The following is a 22,738-nucleotide window of genomic DNA, read 5'->3' on the forward strand; positions in this document are numbered from 1 at the left end:
ATCAGCAAAACAAAAAGACAGCCTACGGAATGGGAGAAAATACTTGCGAATGATTTGACTGATAAGGAGTTAATATCCAAAATACATAAAAAGCTCATACAACTCTCTCTCTCTCTCTCTCTCTCTCTCTCTCTCTCTCTCTCTCTCTCTCTCTATATATATATATATATATATATATACACCTATTAAAAATGGCCAAAACACCTGAATAGACATTTTTCAGTTGGCCAACAGGTACATGAAAAGATGCTCAACACTGCTAATCATCAAAGAAATGCAAATCAAAGCCACAGTGAGATATCACCTCACACCTGTCAGAATGACTAGCATCAAAAAGTCTATAAATAACAAATGTTGGTGAGGGTGTGGGGAAAAGGGAATGCTCATATACTGTTGGTGGGAATGTAAACTGGTGCGGCCACCATGGAGAACAGTATGGAGGGTTCTCAAAAAACTAAAAACAGAACTACAGATCCAGCAATTCTACTCCTAGGTATATATACAATGAAAACAGAAACACTAATTCGAAAAGTTACATGCACCCCAAAGTTCATAGCAGCGTTATTTATAATAGCCAATATATAGAAGCAACCTATGTGTCCGTCGACAGATGAACAGATAAAGAAGATGTGGTATATATATACAATGGAATATTACTCAGCCATAAAACAGAATGAAATAATACCATTTGCAGCAACATGGATGGACCTAGAGATTATCATATTAATTGAAGTTAGACAGAGAAATACAAATATTATATGACATCACTTACATGTGGAATCTAAAAAAATGATACAAAGGAACTTATTTACAAAACAGAAGCAGACTTACAGACATAGGAAACAAATTTATGGTTACCAAAGGGGAAGGTGGAGAGGGATAAATTAGGAGTTTGGAATTAACATATATACAAACTACTACATATAAAATAGATAAACAAGAAGGTTCTACTGCATAGCACAAGGAACTATATTCAATATCCTGTAATAAACTATAATGGAAAAGAATTTGAAAAAGAATATATATATACACACACACACATATATATAACTGAATCATTTTGCTGTACACCAGAAACTAACACAACATTGTAAATCAACTATACTTCAATAAAATAAAATAAAATACAAAAAAAATGAAATTTTGCCGTTTGCAAAAACACGGATGGACTTGGAGGGTATTACGCTTAGTGAAATAAGTCAGATAGAGAAAGACAAATACTGTATGCTATCACTTATATATGGAATCTAAAAAATAAAACAAACAAGTGAATATAACAAAACAGAAAGAGACTCACAGACATAGGGGACAAACTAGTGGTCACCACTGAGGAGAGGGAAGGGAGAAGGGATAAAATAAGAATAGGGGATTAAGAGGTACAAACTACTATGTATAAAAGAAATAAGCTACAAGAATATATGGTACAGCACATGGAATATAGCCAATATTTTATAATAACTTTAAATTGATTATAATCTAAAAAATATTGAATCACTATGTTATACACCTGAAACTAATATAGTACTATAAATCAACTATACGTCAGTTAAGAAAAAAAAAAAAGAAAGAAAATTGTCAGCAAACACATGTTACTGTCATCACCCAGCACTGCTGTAGTGACCTTCCTGAAGCCTCAGTAAATGGCCCTTTAACCACTGGGGGGCTGAGGAGAGGGTACGGATACCGTGGTCAGGGGCAAGTGTAAAGGAGAAAGTTTCAGGCAGCCAAAAATTCAAACATTCATCAAGCATGTGACAAAATATTCTACATGCATTCAATAAATGTGATAAATCAATCGGCCAACAAGTCCACTTTCCAGGATTTATCTAACAATTATACTGGTATGAGTGTGGCACTGGAGTCTGTCTTTTTTACTGCAGAATCGTCAGTGTCTAGAACCATACTTGGCAGATAGGAGGTGAGTAAATGAGGTATGCAGATGTATATACAAGGATGCGCATTGTAGTAACAACCTCAATGTCACCGGTTAAATTCATTATGGTCCATCCATAGTTGGTCTATGCAGCTGTTAAAAAGAACATCTCACACACACACACACACACACGGATCTGGGAAAAAGCACAGGGTTAAAAAATCAAATGGCAGAACAACATTCTGATCCCATCTACATGCACAGGCTGATCCAATCTACATTTAAAAAAATACAGAACATGCATATGTATGGCTGTGTGCGCACAGACAGTTTCTGGAAGGATATATGGAAACTTAATAATGGTCCCTTCTGAGGCCTGGGGCTAGAAAGATTCAGGAGGATGGGGGAGGAAACTTTTCAGTGCACTCTTTGATTTTTTTTTTTTATCCACTAGTTTTCTTTTTCAACTATTAAAGTTAACCTGATCATGTCACCTGGCCGATAAATATATTCCCCGAGAAAATGAGAGGGCAATGTTTACAATGTAATGTAATTGGGGAAAACAGGATATAAATTATATCTCCGGTGTCATCATAATGGCAAACAGACAAAAAGAAAGCACGGAAGCAAAACCATTTTTAGACCCTATAAGGCCTGAGGCCCCTGCCACCCCTACCCCCAGACGATCCACAAGGTGGCAACCAAATCACTGAGGAGACAAATCACTTCCACAGCCAGAGTGCAGGAAGCAGCCACAGTGACACTGCAAACGTCCTGACGAGTGAGACAGGTCCTACCCTTCATTCTGAGGGAATACAGAGGGGAGTGAGCCCGCCTTAACTCTGCCTCAGGGCTGAGACCTTGTCCTTCCTTACCGAGATTTTAGACATTGAGTCTGTGATCTTGAAAGGCAGAAAACTGGCAGCTTAAAGGACACTAGGTGCCTTTAAGACTTAGTAATTGGGCAGAAAGGTGAAACCAGGCATAGGACTTCCCAGCAGCTGAGATGTCTCTGATTTACTTGCAGCAGCTCTATGGAAGCATATCCCTTAAGAAAACAGAAGTGTCCACTGGGAAAAGGGGCAAGAAAAAGTAAAGAACCTGAGGGCTGGAAGGCCTTGAGATAGCAGCTAGCCCAGCACTTGCATTGCTAGGAAAGGAACTGAGGCCCAGATAAGAATGCATTCCTTCCAAAACAACTGCAGACCCAGGAAGGGGGGCCCTGTCGAGTGACCAGAGTTATAAGTTTCCTGGCGGCAACTGGGAAAGCAAGCTAGGTTTGAGAAATTATCCATTCTGGAAAAATACAGTTGCCTGCACATGACATGGAAGCCACAGGAAACAAAGGTCCAGTCCCTGTAAGTGTCCCAACCTCACGTGAATGAATCATGATACCATCGTGAGTGGGTAGAGATCTCCCGCCTCAGGACTAATTAGTCATTGCACTTAACAAATCCCAACCTTCTTTGGGTGTGACTGGAAGCTTTGCCAGAAAGAAACACCTTCCAGCCAGGGTTCTGAGCCGGAGGCTTGGCTGCCTGAGTCCTCCCTGGAGGTGCAGTGACTCTGGTCAAGTGTTCATTTACTTCATTTTCCTCTAACCAAGGGCTCCAAGATGGCCTTCCTGCATCCCAGAGCACCTGACCCTTGGGAAGTGGGGTTATCTCCAAGACTGCTTAGAGAGAAAAGTGTGATCCATCCTGCAGTCTGATGTTCTAGTACTACCTGAGGAGACAGCAGTGCCGCGGGCAGAGGTGGAGGAGCGAGTATCTCCGACCCTCCCTCAGGCATGGGGAAAAACTTCCTGCCGCATCACACACCATCCTTCAGAGACCTGAGGACCGTTGGGACAATCATCCAACGTTCAATCTAAAAAGGGAGCTTTGAGAGTATCTAACAGTCCAACACTCTGGTTTCCAGAGGAAGAAATGAGAACACAGGAAGTGAGTGACTTGTTCAAAGCCACCAGATAATTTAGGAACAAATCACTCCCTCCTGGGTTTTCATTTCTTCTTCTGGAAAACCCGTGTTGGATTATTAAATACTCTCGAAGGTCCCTTTCAGGTTGAACACTGCGTGATTGTCCCAACAGCTCTCAGGTCTCTGAAGGAGACTTCAGGTCCTGGGCGAGGCCAGGAGCCCAAAACACTTTCCTACGCCAGGTGAGTAGCCAATGGTATTTACCAATAGGTACTGAATATTTACCAAGGACCACAGGCAAGGTACCACGGGGGAGCTGACGTCTAACTGAAAAAACTGATCTGATCCCTCAGAAAAGTCAAGACCATTAAATAAGAACAAGATGCGCCACCTTTGAGGAAGGAGAGAGAAATTACCAGACAAGCAAGGGGCATGGAGAAAGGAAGCGTCCTAAGAGGAGGTGGGCAGGAAAGGATGAGGTGATGTGGGCAGAAGAGCAGAGCAGGTCCCTGCAGGGTGGTGAGGCGGCAGGAGAGGGCACCACATGGTCAGGGACCTGTGCCAGCTGCGGTCTTGCAGGAGACCACAGCCTGGCTGACCCACGGGGCCCTGCCCTGCCAAGGACACCCTCTCTCCTGCCTATGCCATGCAGGACAAGGACAGTATGTCCCAGGTGGGAATTACCGCCCCGAAGTTCAAAAGCAGCTAACCCCAGGGCTCTATGAGCTCTTTTTTTTTTTTCCCCAAAGTTAAATGCATTTTATTTTTAAAAAGTCCATTCACAAAACTGAATGATTAATTCCAGCTGCATAGCAGCTAATGACTACTGCATGGCAGTGAAAATGAAGTACACAGTGGCTCAGATAAAGGTCCTCATAAGGATGCTCCCTTTAGCCATGAGCTTGAACTGGAATTTTGTTTTTTAAGAGTTGATAAGCCTGTAGTAGCACACTCCTTCCTGGCAGTAATCAAAACCTTCTGCCACTGCCATAGCTACTGCTGCTGCTGGAACCACCATTGCCACCTTGGTTTCGGGGTTTGGCAAAGTATGGGCCTCCACCACCATAGGGGCCAGAACTTCTGCCTCCAAAGTTTCCTCCTTTCATGGGTCCAAAATTTGAAGATTGATTGTTGTGACTGCCAAAATCACTGTAGCTTCCACCACCTCCATAAGTGCTTCCATCGTTACCAAATCCATTATAGCCATCCCCACTGCCACCATATCCCCCAGCACCACGGCTGCCACCAAAGCCACCTTGACCACTGAAGATTCCTCCATGACCACCACCAAAGTTTCCAGAACCACTTTGACTTCTTTGGCTGGATGAGGCACCAGCCATCTCTTGCTGAGACAGGGCTTTCCTTACTTCACAGTTGTAGCCATTCACAGTGTGGTATTTCTGCATGACAGTCTTGTCTACAGAGCCATGGTCATCAAAGGTTACAAAAGCAAAGCCTCTCTTTTTGCGACTGCCTCAGTCAGTCATGATTTCAATCACTTCAATTTTCCCATACTGTTCAAAACAATCTCTTAGGTGATGTTCTTCAGTGTCTTCTCTAACGCCACCAACAGAAATCTTTTTCACAGTTAAGTGGGCACCAGGTCTTTGAGAATCTTCTCTTGAGACGGCCCTCTTTGGTTCCACCACTCTTCCATCCACCTCGTGTGACCTTGCATTCATGGCCGCATCCACCTCCTCCACAGTGGCATATGTGACAAACCCGAAGCCTCTGGAGCACCAGGTGCTTGGATCCCTCGTTACCACACAGTCTGTGAGCGTTCTCCACTGCTCACAGTGGCTCCTCAGACTGTCATCACTTGTTTCAAAGCTCAAACCTCCAATGAAGAGCTTCCGCAGCTGTTCGGGCTCTTTGGGTGACTCTGACTTAGACATGACGGCAGTGGAGGGGGCGGGGAGACGTCAACGATGCTTACTCGGTGGCATCCACGGGCAGAAAAGCTCTATGAGCTCTTAATATGGGGTCCTCCCACTGCTGGTCTACAGGGGGCCAAGACCCACTTACCATAAGGCTCAGAAAGAGCCTTTGAAGGTTGCACCTTGAAGGTCGTCTCATCTTCTACAGAGGCTGGCTCTGCTGGGCCCGGGACAGTCTTGGGTTGCTTGCATCTCCCTGTGCCCAGGGAGCCTGCATTCCAACACAATGGCAGGTCCACATCATAAACTGGATGCAAACCTCCCTGCCTTTCCTGGTCTGGAGTCAGAAAACCTTGGTTCAACTTCTGATGCTGCCTCTTCCTAGCTGTGTGACCAGGTCACTTAACGTCTCTGAGCCCTCATTTTCTCTTCTGTAAAATAGGGTTAATTGTCCCTGCCTATCTAGAAATGTAGCCACAAGAATTGAATGAGATAATGTATGTGAATGTTCTTCATAAACTGTAAAGTTCTATACAAATGTAGGTGATTATTACGATTATCATTATTATGTCAAAAAACAGATACTCACATTGGTGTGAGCCTCAGAGAAACCCAGACCCCTGGGCCAGAAGGAGAATACAGATGCCACGACTCCTTTCAATTTTGGTAACTTTGAAGGCTTCTCCATCAAATTTCAAAATCCTATATGGTTTTGCCAGGAAGCCAAATATGTTCTAGCCACAACTCTGGAGAACCACAAGATAAGCCATTTCCATAACGGGTGCTGCTGGGCTGCAATCAACTCAGCTGCTTGGGCCGAAAACATAGTTTTTTAAAAACACCACATACCACAATTCAGCCCCTCCCCCAAAACTCACATCCTTTCTCCTAAGAAAACAAAATAAGTGGAGACCAACTTTAACTGATGAACTTCAACTCTGAGGCATTCATTCTCAGAAGGCAAGCCTTCCAGGGTGAAGGGGTAGACGAAGCATTCTCCAGGTAGGTTACAGTAGAGAGATTTCCAGAGGAGCTGGGCGAGGAAGTGAGGCTCCTGGCCAGTCCCAAGGGCTGTGAGAACAGGATCTTTGGGCTGAAAGAGGCGATTGGTCAGACTCAGAAATTAGCTCTAGCGATCCAGCTACAAAGCTAAACCACCATGAGACTCTTTTACTGGTTGTTTTAACCAGGTACAAAGTAGGCCTACAGACCAATTTCTCCTCCTCCACAGGCCCTGACTGTGCAGCCCCAAACTTCAACTGCCCCCCCAACAAATGACCTCCCCCATCGCACAAGGGATGATGAGGATGAAGGGCCGTTTGGACTAGCCAGAAGGAACCTCAAAGAAGGCTCACCTGTCCCATGGTTCTTGTGGCCCCAATGGCCCCACTGGGTGGCCCCAGGGCCGAGGAGGGCAGATGGACCCAGTCCTGGGGTCAGGGCTGGCACACAAGGATGCTACCTGTAGCTACTCGCAGATGATTTACGCTTGGGGCTGCGTCTTCCTCCAAAGACCCTCAGTCCTGGATGGAGACTGCATGCATCTTGCTGGCTCAGGCTCCCTTTGCAGGTGTCTGTGCTCTCCTGTAAAACCCTAAACTGCTTGAGAGGCAGCCTGGCAGGGTGGGAAAAGCAAATGCTTTGCAGTCAGGCAGATGTGGGTTTGAATCCAGAGCCTGCTGCTGATGGGCCCTGAAGTTTTGGGAGGTGACTCTCCTAGCCCTGCTTTCCTCATCCCTAAAAGGTAGCGAATGCCTATCACACAAAGTTTTGTAAGGATCAGTAATATGTGGAAGGTTCCTGGCATATGGTTGGTGTTTAATCAGTGATAATTATTGTTATTAATATAATGGCACTCCCACCCCTGCCTTCCAAATTCTAAGGCCTAGTCCCTCCTCCATACCTGGCTCCTGCTACCTTACCAGAACCACTGGAACCACTTACCAGAGTGCCCTGTGCTCAGATCTGCCCAGTTCTGGGCCAAGCCGGGCCTGGTCACTGTAGAATACAGGGCTGGCAAACAGAAAGCACTCAAAACAGTGTTTGTTTACATAGAAAAAAAAAAAATCCTGCTATCTCAAGTGACCAGAATTTTATCCCACCACGTTCTGATTTCATGGGTACAAATCAATACATAAACACGCTTAGATCAGGGCTTATTCTGAAGAGTACCTTCTCTCATATGGAGTTTTCTTGTTTTTGAGAGCTACGTTACCATACAATGTCCAGTAGGCAAAACACAAAGATCTGAAGTACTTAGAAGATTCTGAAAGCTCCTTCAGACTCTTCAAAAAAGGGTATTTCATTTCTAATACATTACCTTTTTCTGATTATAAGCAATGTGATTGTTGTAGACTGTGAAGAATAGTTTTTAATTACTGGCAATTTCACCATCTCTAGAGAATGTCACAGTGAATGTTTTGGTGTATTTCCTTACAGTCCTTTTTCTCTATCCTTCAAGAATGTAAGTATCCATTCATTTAAAAATGAACGATGAACCAGCAGGCCAGCCTATGCCAACAGGACAGCAGCCGTGGATCAGCCGTGAAGGCTTCCTTGTCCTATTTTCAGCTCTCCCCAGCCCTAAACAACTATTTGTCAATGATACGCCCACAGATTGCATAACTACATCTTGTCTTATCAGGGCTTGGTGAACTTCTACCCTTTGAGTGAGTTAACACAGTCATCTCTGCTTTCCATTTTCGTGCCACAGAGTCAATATTTACTAGCCGTGTTGCTAAAACAGGCCCTGGGCACAGCCTCGATGCCAAGCATCCCTGTCTAATCTCAGCAACAGCAGTCTCAGTGGCACCGGAGGCTTTACTGTGCCATGGCCCTTGGTGACTCCTGCCCTGGTGAGTAGGTGGCCTCTGACCCAGCAAGGATGCTTCACATGGTCATAAAGTCACAGGAGGCTAGTGCTGGAAGGCACTTAAACATTAGAGATGGGAAACCGAGACCCCCTGGGGAGGGAAAGGATTTGCCTAAGCACATACAGCTGCAGAACCAAAGCCAGGACGCCTTTACTCCCACCCCAGCTCTCGCTTCACGGTCTTGCTGAATGCATCGACATGGAGAGAGAGCTGGGGTGGCGGTGGGGGACAGAACCCATTGCACCAGGACTGGAAATTGGGCAAGTGCTGCCCTAAGATGGTCAGTTTCACAGAGGGGTCTTCCCAAGACTGCCCTGGTCTCTTACAGTGATGACTCAGGCGATCGCATGGCATCACCAATTCTCTTGCCTCTTGCTAGAATTCATTCATTCATTCACTCATCCATCTACTCGTATGACGAATCTTTATGGAGCCCAGTCATGGGACGGCATTCCTTGCTTCAACAAAGCAGTGTCACTTGGCCCACCTTTTCTGGAAGGATCTCTTTGCAGCTGTCAAAAGAGACAGACACTAAATAACAAGGTCAGGTCCTACTGTATAGCATAGGGAGCTATATTCAATATCCTGTAATAAACCATAAGGGAAAAGGATAAGAAAAAAGAATATGTTATATATACGTATAACCGAATCAGTTTCCTGTACACCAGAAACTAACAGAACATTATAAATCAACTATACTTTTTTTTTTTTGGCGGTACGCGGGCCTCTCACTGTTGTGGCCTCTCTCATTGCGGAGCACAGGCTCCGGACGCGCAGGCTCAGCGGCCATGGCTCACGGGCCCAGCCGCTCCGCGGCATGTGGGATCTTCCTGGACCAGGGCACGAACCCGTGTCCCCTGCATCGGCAGGCGGACTCTCAACCACTGCGCCACCAAGGGAGCCCATATACTTTAATTTTAAAAAGGAGAGACAAACAGACCCATCACATAGCCCCAAGAAGTCTGAGGCTGAAAGGAGTGAAATGTAGGAGAATCACGTTTTGGGGGTAGATCTCTGACAGCAGGCCTCTGAAGAAAGTCCCTACTCTCAAGAGCACCTCAGGTACTAACAGGAACAAGTCAAAAGCGAAAGGGTAGGTGACTTGGTGTGATATCAAACACCTGTAGTGTTTCTGTGGAATAGGAGAAAGAGGAAGCACCAGGAGCAAGGAGACCTGCAATCAGGTTCCACTTGCACCACCAAAGTGCTGCATGACCCAGAAAGGGAAGGTGTCTCGCCCAAAGTCACAAAGCATATTGACAGCTAAAGTGGGACTTGAATCAAGGTCTTTAAGTCCATGGCTGGTGGCTCAGATGCCACAGATGAATCTTTGCATTTCTCTTATCCTCAGAAAACCCCAAGAAAGCCACCACCATGACCTGGAACTTCCACGGCACCTCCTCAGTTGAGACTGGTCGCTGCCCACAAGGGGAAGCTCTGGCATCTTCTCTATCTGGGACTAGATACCCCGTTGGGGTTCGCAGAACCAGGCTCAGCCACTTCCTGGAGAAGCAGGAGCAGGACAGAAGCCACAAGGCTAACACCAGTGCAGGAAGAAGCTGTGATGTGCGGCAATTCTGGCACATGAAAGGGGAGAACAAGTGAGCATTCTGTACAGCTGCTGGGATGTCAAACAGCTCTGCACACTTGGCCTGTTCCCCTGCTCCACCCCCTCCAGGCAAGAAAACAAAGAAGGTCGTGTGAACAGGACTGTGATGAAAATAATGCCACTGCATTTCTACCTTCTCCTGGGCTTGGAAACACAAACTCAAGCCCTCAGGGGCGCAGTGCTGGCTGAGTACAATTTATCGTTAACACCAGCCCCTGTGTTTACTGAGCACCTACTATGGATCCAGCTCTATGCTAGAGGTGGTGGGAACACTAAGAATGATAAACCTTGGCCTCTGCCTACAAGGGGCTCACAGTTTGGCTCAGAATACAGAATGAACCTCCAGGAAACCTTCTGCTTCAGAACAATTATGTATGAGGCAGAGATTGTAAGGGCTATGGATGCTGGAAGCTGGATAGATGGCTGAAGCTGGGCGAAATACCCATGGGAAGGCTTCAGAAGGACAGGAGACTTTTCACTGGACTTGAGGGCTGAGTACAACTAGTAGAAGAAAGGAAGGAAGATGAGAGAGAAGGTGCTCAGAAGGAGGAAAAGAACATGTCATTAAAGGCTTGGATGTGGAATCTAAAAAATGACACAAATGAACTTATTTACAAAACAGAAACAGACTCACAGACTTAGAAAACAAACTTATGGTTACCAAAGGGGAAAGGTGGAGGTTGGGATTAACATAAACACACTACTAAAAGTAAAAGAGATAACTAATAAGGACCTGTTGTATAGCACAGGGAACTCTACTCAATACTCTGTAATGACCTATATGGGAAAAGAATCTAAAAAGGAGTGGATATATGTATATGTATAACTGATTCACTTTTCTGTACACCTGAAACTAACACAACATTGTAAATCAACTATACTCCAATAAAATTTTTTTTTAAAAAGGCTTGGACAATCTTGGCAATGCTATAGGCTTCTGGGCAATCTCACAGAGAGAAAAGAAATGTACAACACTGTTATTGTTAAATGAGCACCTGCAGTTATTAACACTTGAATAGTTTTAAGTTTTGAGAAGCCCATACACTGAAGAGTAGCCCCCGCTCACTGCAACTAGAGAAAGCAATGAAGACCCAACGCAGCCAAAAATAAATAAATTAATTAATAATAAATTAATAAATTTAATCTAAAAAAAAGAAAAGGGTCATGGGAGGTGGCCCAGTGAGGACAATGACAAATGACTCTTTCCAAACCTCCCAGGGTATCTGCCAGAATTTTTCTGGCAAAAGAGATGGGAGACTCACTGCAGGAACCAGTGTGAATCCTTACCATCACTTTACCTTCTCTTTTAGGGGCTGCCACTCTGATTTGCTAATCTTTCTACAAGGGTTTACTGAGTCCTTTCTTTCTGTGTGAAGGATACAAGTCAGTGAAGCCTCCATCCCTCCCTTGAGAAGCTTCCAGGTCCTCATCCCCTCACATTCTTTTTTTTTTTTTTTTTTTTTTTTTTTTGCGGTACGCAGGCCCCTCACTGTTGTGGCCTCTTCCGTTGCGGAGCACAGGCTCCGGACACGCAGGCTCAGCGGCCATGGCTCACGGGCCCAGCCGCTCCACAGCATGTGGGATCTTCCCGGACCGGGGCATGAACCCTTGTCCCCTGCATCGGCAGGCGGACTCCCAACCACTACGCCACCAGGGAAGCCCCCCTTACATTCTTTATAGCGATTCACTCCTCACTGGGCCACCTCCCATGACCCTTTCCCTTTTTCTTTTTTTAATTAATTAACTTATTTATTTATTTTTGGCTGCACTCGGTCTTCACTGCTGCGCGTGGGCTTTCTCTAGTTGCGGCGAGCAGGGGCTACTCTTCGTTGCGGTGCACAGGCTTCTCATTGCGGTGGCTTCTCTTGTTGCGGAGCACGGGCTCTAGGCATGCGGGCTTCAGTAGTTGTGGCACATGGGCTCGGTAGTTGTGGCCTGTGGGTTCCAGAGCACAGGCTCAGTAGTTGTGGCGCATGGGCTTAGTTGCTCCACAGCGTGTGGGATCTTTCCAGACCAGGGATCGAACCCGTGTCCCCTGCATTGGCAGGTGGATTCTTAACCACTGCACCACCAGGGAAGTCCCCCATGACCCTTTTCCTCATTCAATCCCATTAACCTTTCTTCCAGCTTAAAACCAGTATGAAGTCCAAACTCCTGAGCATGAAATACTTAAAAAGCAATTTGTTCTATATGACATAAGAAATACATGTTTAAAGTTTTTTTTAAGAAAATACAGAGAGTATAAGTAAAAGACAATTAAATCAACAATAGCCTTAACTTCCCCTCATCCTTCCCACCTCCCCTCACTGTGATCAATACCAACACTAGTAAAACTTTAATGGCAGCTTAGACTTTTGTCCATCCCCTCCTTGCTACTCCAGGCTCATGCACTGCTTCCCTATCAGAACACGTCATCCAGTTTCCGGGGGACCCACTCTCACAAACACACCTTGGGTTTTCCTGTCTATTTGGGAGGCTCAAGTCCACCAATTTCTAGAATGCCCACACTCACTGCTCGGCCTATTCAAGTCCCACCCATCCCTCAGTGCCTCACTTAGCTCTCACCTCCCAAAACCTGTTCTGACTGTGCCAGTCCATGGAGATAGCCACATTCTGAACTAGTATCACATAGATTGTCTGGAACGTTCTTTTGGCTGCACTATGTTCTGACAGCTCTTGAATTGCTGCTGAGGTTATTTGTTGGTTTGTTTATGTGCCTCTGCAACCTCTCTTTAAGCTCCTAGAAGGTATAAACTACAACTCTGCACTCACTCCCCTCTCCACCCCTCCCTATGCCCATCAAAGCATCTCCTACCCAATAGATGTTTGATGCGTATTTCATAGCATCATGACATTTTAGAGCTGAGGGGGGAAATGGAACTGAGAACCGGAGAGGAAGAGAAACTTGATTAACGTCACAGTGCAAAGCCAGAATAGAGACCCTGGGAGCCAACTGAAACCAGAACTCATTCGAACATTTATTGTGTACCTACTATGTGCCTATCGCTGGGTAAGGCACTGGGAGATAAGAGAATGACCTCCAGATCCTATGATTGGAAAGCTTACTGGACTGCAAGCTGCTTTAGGGTAGCTTTTTGTTAAGGGGCGATGCCAGAGACAGCGGGAACAGACTCAAAGGCAAATAATGACGACTAGGGAATCCACAACATGCTGTAGGTACGTAGAACAGGTGTACCCAACCCTGTCTGCAGTCAACATGCCTGCAGTAGTCAGGACGGGCCTCTGTAAGGAAGCAGAACTTGGGCATGGGTAGAACTGGAGCAGGGCTCCGGGCACAGGTGAGACACAGACAACACAGGGAAGGCATGCAACCTAGGCTCTTTGAGGAAAAGGCGGTCACTGGAAGGATACACACAGGAAGAGAAAATGAACCTAGAAGCCACAAAGGAATTAGCTCGTGGAATCACTGCATCTTCTGTGGCAGCCCCATTCCCTCCTCACTGTGCATCAAGTCTCAGAGAGAGGCCATCTAATTGGCTTTTGTCTAATATATCACTGGTCCTAGTGGGCAGAGCTTTTTCAGGCCAGCCATCTCATAGGACACCAAATAGCCAATGAATGGGTCACTCTTGGGTCAAGTGACCATCCCTGTTCCAATCAGGGGGCCACCCCTGCACAAGAGCAAGCCCAGCTCCACTCTATGGGGCAGGGGGCTGTGAGGGGCTCAGGGTGGAAAAGGAAAGAGGGCAGTTTTAGCAAGAAAGGAATATCGGGTATGGCAGACACCATGCACAAGTTGGGGGTGGGTGGGAATCCCAGCAGGGGTCTTTGTGAGCGAACACAGAGGTAAAAGTAACATGGCCCACTGCGATAGAGGATAATAGACTTGCTCAATCAGGGAAGCAAGGAGGAAACCAACAGCTCTGGGAGCTTACTTTGTGTCTCAAGTACCATTTTGAAGAAGTGATCTTGGATCCAGGTGTACAGTCTACACAAATTGGGACACTTTAAAAAATATGGATGCCAGAGCACCACCCCAGACCTTCTAAATCTGAATCCCTGGCATGTATACATGTGTGTTTGTTTTAAACCTCCTCTGTGATTCATATATACTGCCCAAGATGACAATCGCTGTGCTACATGTTTCGCTCATAATCTCATTCAATCCTCTAGAGTCAGGAGAGATGGAGGTTCAAATCCTGGCCTGATAAAGTAGGTGGTATGTTCTCAATTTCACAGATGAGAAAACCAAGGCTCAGAGAGGTGAAGTAACTTACCCAAGGTAACACAGGCAGTGAGTAGTAAAACTGGGATTCGCACCTAGGTTTAATACCTGAGCCTGAGAGACAAATTCTTGACTGTGTATTGGAGAGGGGTGGATCAGCTGCCCCGGAGATGGTCCAGCCGCAGAACTTCCTGGATGGTAACAACACTGGGAACCAGGGGAATTGGGGTGGCAGTTGGTGGAGCCAAACCGGCTTAGCCAGGGCCTGGCAGTGCTTCCTGACCAGCAGAAAGCTGAAATCTCAGAGGCATGTGTGGACCCCAGGAAGGCTCTTACATCAGGGCTCAGCTGAAACATCAGAAAGAATTTCACAATTCCAAACTCTGGAAACACTGCTGATTTAGCTGGGTCCAAAGGTGTCTTACACAATCTCCTTCTCTAAGAAATCTTTTCAAGATTGCTACTTGGACCTGTGTTTACAAACCCCTGTGGACACCAGCCTTATCTCCACTCCACCTGGCCGCCCTGCTCTCAAGGGTAGGGCTGGGTCTTTGCGCCTCTGTTTCCATATCTGTAAAATGGGGACGGTGACTTCCTCCCTGCCCACCTACTCCAATGTGGAGGCTCATGATCAAATGAGGTAACAGAGGAGAAGCAGCCCAACCCAGCTCCTCCCTATCAGCTCTTCAAAACAACTGACCGCTGGGCTTTTAGCATCACCTTGTCCGTATCTGCAACCGTTTGCTGGGTACTTCCCACATGCCAGGCTATGCCCCTTACACCTGTGCTAGGAATGGGAAAAGAATCACTTTGAAAGCTGCTCAGAACTGTTACTGGTAATAAGGAAGGCCAAAGACTCCGAAATGGGGTGGAGGTGGGGTGGGGGGGATGGTCAGAGATGGCTTTTTGCATGGGAAAAACTTTAAAGGATCTTTGGTTCTGGAAAAGAGAGGCCCAGGGTCCTTTCAGGGAGAGGCTGTAACAAGGACCTAAACTTGTGAAAGAATAGGGGGTCTCTTTGGGGAGGTAAGTATAAGGATGGTAGCAGATCTCGGGCCTGGGGAGGGGTCCTGGAAGGCCCCAGCATCATGGCAGATGGCAGGAGTCAGGGGAGCAGAGGTATCTATTACCCCACTTGAAGTTGTTTCCTTCTCTGTGCAGAAATTCCTCTCACTACCCGAAACTCAGTTTATCCTGCAAGCAGGCTCAGTGGCAAGGCAGGCACTCAGAAACGGGCCTGAGTCCGTGCCTGAGACAGGGTCACAGAGGGAGCGCTGCCTTGTCTCGAAGGAGAAAGAGGTCCTGAGTCCAAAGACCTACAGCATCAAGGAGGATGTGAGCCCTCCCTGGGGAGACCCAGAAATGCTCAGTCAGGAACAGGACTTCCTGTTGTCCTGGAATGGAATGCTCATTATTCTTATTTGGACATTAAAGGAGGGGACCCCAGAAGGCTGGAAAACAACCCTGTGAGAAATGGGACCATCTTAGCACAAAGAAACGGAGCCTATGAGCGTGAAGCTGCCCCAGGTCCAGCGGCTCACAGTAGCAGAGCCAGGATCACACCTGGGCCCTGTGGCTGCAGTGCCCGGAGTAGTCACCACCAGGCTAGGGCTCATCAGCCTGCTGCCCCGAGCCCGTCCTCCTGCTGGGGCCCTCAGCTGCCTTTCCCCCTCTGCCCCATCTCCCTGTCTCCTCCAAAACACCAGTAGGAGCGTTTGCCTCCCAGGACCGTACTGCAGCCCCTGAGCAGCCAAGTTCTCCTCTTTAGCTGGTGGGCCCTGGGCCCAGGGTGCCAAATAAACCTCACCCCCAGGAGGGAAGGATAATTCATCACCCTCCAGGCCCTGTGGCCAGGCCACCAAGGACCAGCAGCTCAGGATTCAAGATTAGGGCACTGAGGTCTCAGGCTTAGATGCAGGCAGCCAGGGGGTGGGCGTGGGCAGGGGAGCAGTGTCAGCCGTGGAAATGGATTAAACAAGGACAACTGGGCTCTCAGCAGATTCCCCAATAAACCACTAAACAACAGTATCCACCTCCTCCCCTGTTCTCTGGAGGGGAGCCCAGGGTCACAGGCAGAAAGAAAAATCTTGGGCAGCTTGGTACCCACCCCCCCCAAAGAGCACTTGACCAGGAGTCAGAAGTCATGGGTTTAAATCCCAGCTCTGACATTTCCCTCGGCAAGTTAGTTAAGTTCTCCAAGCTTCGGCTTCCTTATCTGCAAAGTGGGAGAAACACCGGCCACCTCGTAGGGCTGCAAGAGGGTTAAACTAGGTAACAGCCCATGACCAGTGCAGGGCCAGGTTTAGAGAGGATGCACAATCCCTAATACCCAGACCTCCCTTCCCGTCTTCCACCCCAGCACTCCCTGCAGGACAGGACAGACTGACATGGACAGTGGTTCTGAAACTGGGCTTCTCGGAGGTTCCTCACAGGCTGTGTGAGACGGAGGGCAGGGAAGGAGCACAGGTGGACCGCTGCTCACCTCTTCTTCCTCCTTTTACATAACTGCACCTCACTTTGATCTGTTTCTATCCTGTCCCCCACCCCAGAATAAGTCACTTTTTTGAAGTTTTTCTGCTTAACTAGTAAACCATACTGGAGTAGATCAGGAGTAGACACACTTTTTCTACAAAGAGTCAGATGGTAAATACTTTAGGCACTGAGAGCCAAGAAATAAAATCCAGGATATTATTATTTATTATTAGTAGTAGTAGTAGTAGTATTTTTGGCCCTGCACCATGTGGGATCCCAATTCCCCGACCCGGGATCGAATCTGCACCTCCTGCATTGGAAGCACAGAGTTGGAACTTACATAACAAAGGAGAAAACTAAATTTCCACAAAATTTTAACTGATGAAACTCAAAATATAATAAGAATTGCATTTGTCTTATTCTGTTTTGTTTGTTTTTTGTAATACAGGTCTGCCATGAGAAGAATGGAATTGCAGGGGCAGATAACAGTTTGCCTAATTAGGGTCCAAAGTTAGTGCTCCAGCCATCAAATCTATTGCAACTGGTCATCTATAAAACCCATTCTTTCCGTGTCTGTGACCACCTAGAGGGGTGGGAAAAGGAGGGAGGGAGGGAGGCTCAAGGGAGGGGATATGGGGATATATGTATAGGTATAGCTGATTAACTTTGTTATACAGCAGAAACTAACACAACATTGTAAAGCAATTATACTCCAATAAAGTTAAAAAAAAAAACAACCACACACTTTGTAAAAAAAAAAAAAATTCTTAGCTCCAGGGCCATTGAAAGTAGGTGGCAGGCTGGATTTGACTGTAGGGCTATAGTTTCCCATCCCCTGGACTAGACAGTGTTGGAGCCCTTGCAGGTTAAAGTCCTTGGGCTTTAAAGCCTGTTGAAGGCTGCTCTGGGGGCTAGAGCAATCTCCAGAAGAGAGACTCTGAAGGCTGCAGCATCTCCTCTGTGGGAGGCTCTGGAGGGCTTCACATGACCTCCCACCTGCACTGCCAGAGCCCTGGTGCTTTACTGCAGCTGAGGTGATGGGTACCTAAGGCCCTAACTCCCACCACTGGCCGCGGCTCTTACCCCTCACCTTGGTCTCCCCAGCAAGGGAGAATACAGGGAAACCAAGTTCTCTCCTTCGCCCTCAAAACACACTGCTCCCCAAGCACCCCCTCTCCCAATAGCACCTCACAGAAAACTTTCTTATAGAACCATTCCAGGGAATTCCCTGGTGGTCCAGTGGTTAGGACTCTGGGCTTTCACTGCTGAGGGCCCAGTTTCAATCCCTGGTCTGGGAACTAAAATCCCACAAGCCACGTGGGGCATGGCCAAAAAAAAAAACCATTCCAGCCAGCTTTTAAAAGTAGAGACAAAGAAGTGGAACCCTTTGCCAGAGTTCTGGGGTCCCCCAAAGACCTTGAATCCCCTCTACCTCTCGGGGGAGGAAGGCAACACCATGAGTCTACAGGAAGACCTCTGCCTCTAGTCCTGACGGGGCCTGATTTTCATCACTTATAAAATGGGAATGATTATACTTGCCTTACCTGCCTTGTGTTGCTATCAGAACTTCAAAATATGAAAGTGAAATAGAAACACCATGAAAAAAGGTAAAGTAGCACAGAGAACAAGATTTGGAATTAAGGGAGAAGACTTCAACCACTTTAAATTTCTCCACAGTGAAAACATTAAGGTATCTTTACAAAACTCTTAAACTACACAAAAATAATGAAAGGGTATCGGCAAAGCCATAAGGAAATAAGCACATGCTGGTGACCTGGTAAACTGGTTCAGTATTTCTGGTTTCAGCCATTACACAAACCAGCCATAACCTCTGACCTTATATTCCACCTCTGAGAATGCACTGGCAGAAATAATGCAGAGAGAGGAAATTAACAAATATGTTCACAGAAACACTTATTTTTAGTAGTGAGAAACAATAGGGAAAGTTTAGTAAATTGGGGATGTTTATATAGCAGATTATTATGAGTTAATGAAAACATACGGACTGTATCTGTTTTAAAAGGCCAGTATTCTTCAAAAATATCTTGTCACGAAAGTCAAAGAAAGGCTGAGGAACTGTTTCAGATTAAAGGAGACTAAAGATATATGACAAGGAGATGCAATATATGATCTTCACTGGATCCTGTTTAGCAGCGAGAAAAACTGCTAGTTGGGGGACTTCCCTGGTGGTACAGTGGTTAAGACTCCAAGCTTCCAATACAGGGGGCCCAGGTTCAATCCCTGGTTGGGGAACTAGATCCCACATGCATGCCACAACTAAGAGTTCGCATGCTGCAATTAAGGAGCCCGCCTGCTGCAACTAAGACCCGACACAACCAAATAAATAAATAAAATATTTTAAATAAATATATAAATAAAAAACACTAGCTGGGGAGTGGGAGGTACAAACAGTTGGGTGTAAGATAGGCTACAACGATGTATTATACAACACGGGGAACATATCCAATATTTTGTAATAACTGTAAATGGAGTTTAACCTTTTAAAATTGTATAAAATTTAAAAAACTTTTTTAAAGAACACTAATGGGAAAATTGACAAAATTGGAACAAGAATGATAGCTTAGATAAAAATATTGTATCAGAGTGAAATGTCCTGAATTTGAAAGTTGTACTGTGGTTATGAAAGAGAATGCCCGTGTCCTTAGGAGATGCGTAACGAAGCATTGAGGATAAAGAGGCATAATGTCCACAACCAACTCCCAAACGGCTCGGAAACAATAATAGGTAAGTAGGTAGGTAGATAGACAGACAAAAAGAAAGAAGGAAAGGAAAGAAGAAACTGAAGGAAAGAAAAAGAGGGAAGAAAGGCAGGAGGAGAAGGAGAAAGTGGGGAAGGAAGGAGACAGCAAGGGAGGAGGTGACAAAGTGTTAAAACCTGGTATGTCTATTTGGGAGGCTCAAGTCCACCTATTCCTAGAATAGGATATACAGGAGTTCCTGTATATAAAGGATATACAGGAGTTCCTGTATATAAAGGATATACAGGAGTTCTGTTATTCTGAAAATGTTGCTATTAAATTTGAAATTATTTTGAAACAAAAATATTTTTAGGTTATATGGGCTCTGGATACATGGAAAGGTATACATAAAACAATGTTGAGTCAAAAAACAACACAATGCAAAATGTACAGGCTGGCAATATATAAGTAGAAAGGAAAGTGTGTCCCGTAGATACAGGTATATAACGGTTTCAATTATCCTCACATAGGACCTCCCTCTCGCTCTTACAATTTTCATAATGCAAACTGAGCTCAGTGAGACCGCTACCTCGGGGCAAGCGGTTTGCACCATGTGCCAGCTTCTGACTGAAGCATGTGCGATGCAGCCACTTTGTTTGAGTGGCTTTGTGCTTTGTTTGCCTGACAATGGGTGATAAAGGCGCCTCCCTCCTTCCTCCAGGGCCCCTGCAGTCGCCTGTCCTCCTGGCAGCCCCCTCCCTTCAACCCTCTCCACGCGCCCTCTTGCCCAAGCCCGGGCCTGCTGCTTCTCAGTCTTTGGCAGAGCCCTGACCTTGAGGTGGTTATGTGCCATCTCCAGGATTACACCGTGAGGAGCTGCCCCACACAGGGTGACAGCTTCCTCCGCTGAACAACTGGCACGTGTTTGGGGGTCCCCCTATTAGCTTGTGGCCTGTTCCAACGTCTCATTTCATTAGCTTTGGAGGAGAGTACCCCTGTGCCACAACTGAGCCCTAATCTCTTCTAGGGTAAGGCCTGAGCCCTAAGTCTCCTCTATCCATCACGGTGCCCAGCACACAGTGGGTGCCTGAGAAGAGTCCCTGGACTGTGACAATGAGTACAGACGTGCACTTACACATCCACACACACTCACTCACGTTTTGGAAACCATTGGCTTGTCTGGGGTGCAGCTGTGGCCCAAAAGACCTCCTTGCCACTAACACCAAGCTGAGGGCTTCCTGGGCCCGGCACAGACAAGCTCGGTGTTAGCAGTCAGAAAGCTTTTTTGGCATGAGTGACCAGCCGCCACTGTAAAACTTCTCTGAGCCTCAGTTTTCACAACTGTGAAGTGGGAATGTGATCCAGCTCATATTGTTCCAGAAGATGGGAAGTACTCGGCACAGATACTGACATGAGGGCAGAAGATTCTTAACTTACGTCGGTCACTTTCACTTTCCGGCAGCAGGAAATATAAGCATGTGTGTGATCAGACAAGCACGAGAATCCCAGCCCAGGGAGGCAAACAGGGCTCTGGTTAGAGAAGTTTCTGGCTTTTATTTCTGACTTTCTCTGAGATTTGCTGTGTTGCACGAAGTGGAATTTCCCACTTGCCTTCTCCTTGATAAGGCAGGTGGTCTGTATTTCTTGAGCCAGTTACCTAACATTTTGGAGACTGAATTTCTTCATGTATAAAATGGGAATAGCAGCTGCTTCACAAGGTGCTACCAGGATTAAATACAATAATGTGTGTCCACTACTATATATAAAATAAACAACAAGGACCTACTGTATAGCACAGGGAACTATATTCAATATCTTATAATAACCTATAATGGAAAAGAATCTGAAAAAGAATATATATATACATATAGCCAGAATCACTTTCCTGTATACCTGAAACTAACACAACATTGTAAATCAACTATACTTCAATTAAAAAAAAAAAAAAAGAGTAATGGGGACTTCCCTGGCAGTCCAGTGGTTAAGACTTCGCACTTCCACTGCAGGGAGCCTGGGTTCGATCCCTGGTTGGGGAACTAAGATCCTGCATGCCGCGCGGGGCAGCCAAAAAGAAAAAAAAAAAAAAGAGTAAGAAGAAAAAAACAATATGTGTCCAGGAAATGGAGTGTGTTTTGTTTCTCACTTTGTGTTTGGGGAATCCTGGACGTTCATGCATTCCAAGGCCTATGGGAGCTGGGGGCTTGGCTGAGCTTTTGGAACCAAGGCAGGTTCCAAACAACTCTGCAGTTAACTGTGGTGTCTGTGGGAGTTGAGCGCTTATCAAGCGTAAAAGGCCTGGGCTGGACGCTATTGGGGTTGTGGCAGGGTGGAGGGTGTGGTGGGGAGGTGGATAGGGGCAGAAAATGAACGGATAAAAGATAAAGTACGCAGGAGCCCAGCATGGAGGACCCTGGGTCCAGCAGGGAAGATGACCAGGTGAACCTTCTGTGTAACATGAGGTATGATGACATTAGCACTTAATAGAGGTGTGGGTCCAGAATAAGAGGTAATACAGTCCATAGAGGGGGTGTGGTAGAGGGGGTAGGTGTAGAGGGAGTGGGTCATGGCAGGCTTTGCCAGGAGAGATGGCATTTGATCCTGACCTTGAGGGAAAAGTTTAATTTTTCCAAGAGTGAGAGAAGAGCGAGAGCAAAGAGAAGTCACAGAAGATTTGGGGGCCTCTGGCCTCTGTTCCAGTGCTGCTGTGATGCTCAAAATAGGAGAGCAGTTGCGGACCTGCCTTCAAAGAGTTGACAGCCCAGCACAAACAAATGTGAGATAGGCCTAATCTCATCACCGGTCATCCCAGGGCCTGAGCATTTCTCCTGCTCCCCTTGGTCTAGGCAACCTGCCCCCAGGAGCTTAGCACTTGGGGGAATGTTAACTCTGAGCACATGCAGGCCTTAAGCAGACACAAAAGAGGAGAGGCTGTGTGGGCATGAGAAATAGCCATAGATAGATTAGAAGGTAAGACTCAGAACTAAAAACAGTTGCTAGGTTAAGGCTGCTAATCTTTTGTTGGCTTAAACTGTCTTAAACGTTTTATTTAAAAAAAAAACAAAACTTTCCTCCAAAGTAAGTCTCATAGATCTATATACTGTAAAAAGATATTCAATGTATTTCATTAAGTGAGAAAAGCAAGTTGTAGATTGTTCTGGTCGTATGATCCCATCTGGGTCTACATTCACACTTGCTTTACTTAGACTAAGTTCTGAATGGCAACAGAAGA

At 46.2% G+C, this 22,738-nt stretch overlaps 1 protein-coding gene and 1 pseudogene across 1 annotated transcript in view; both read right to left on the minus strand.

The window, feature by feature from the left end:
* DAPK2 (death associated protein kinase 2) overlaps positions 1-22,738 on the minus strand; it is a 113,476-nt gene that overhangs the window by 84,706 nt on the left and 6,032 nt on the right. The gene's annotated exons all lie outside the window — the stretch shown is intronic.
* LOC136118865 (heterogeneous nuclear ribonucleoprotein A1-like) lies at positions 4,762-5,688 on the minus strand (annotated as a pseudogene).

The sequence above is a fragment of the Phocoena phocoena genome, chromosome 2 (genome assembly GCF_963924675.1).
Source record: "Phocoena phocoena chromosome 2, mPhoPho1.1, whole genome shotgun sequence".
Taxonomy (NCBI): Eukaryota; Metazoa; Chordata; class Mammalia; order Artiodactyla; family Phocoenidae; genus Phocoena; species Phocoena phocoena.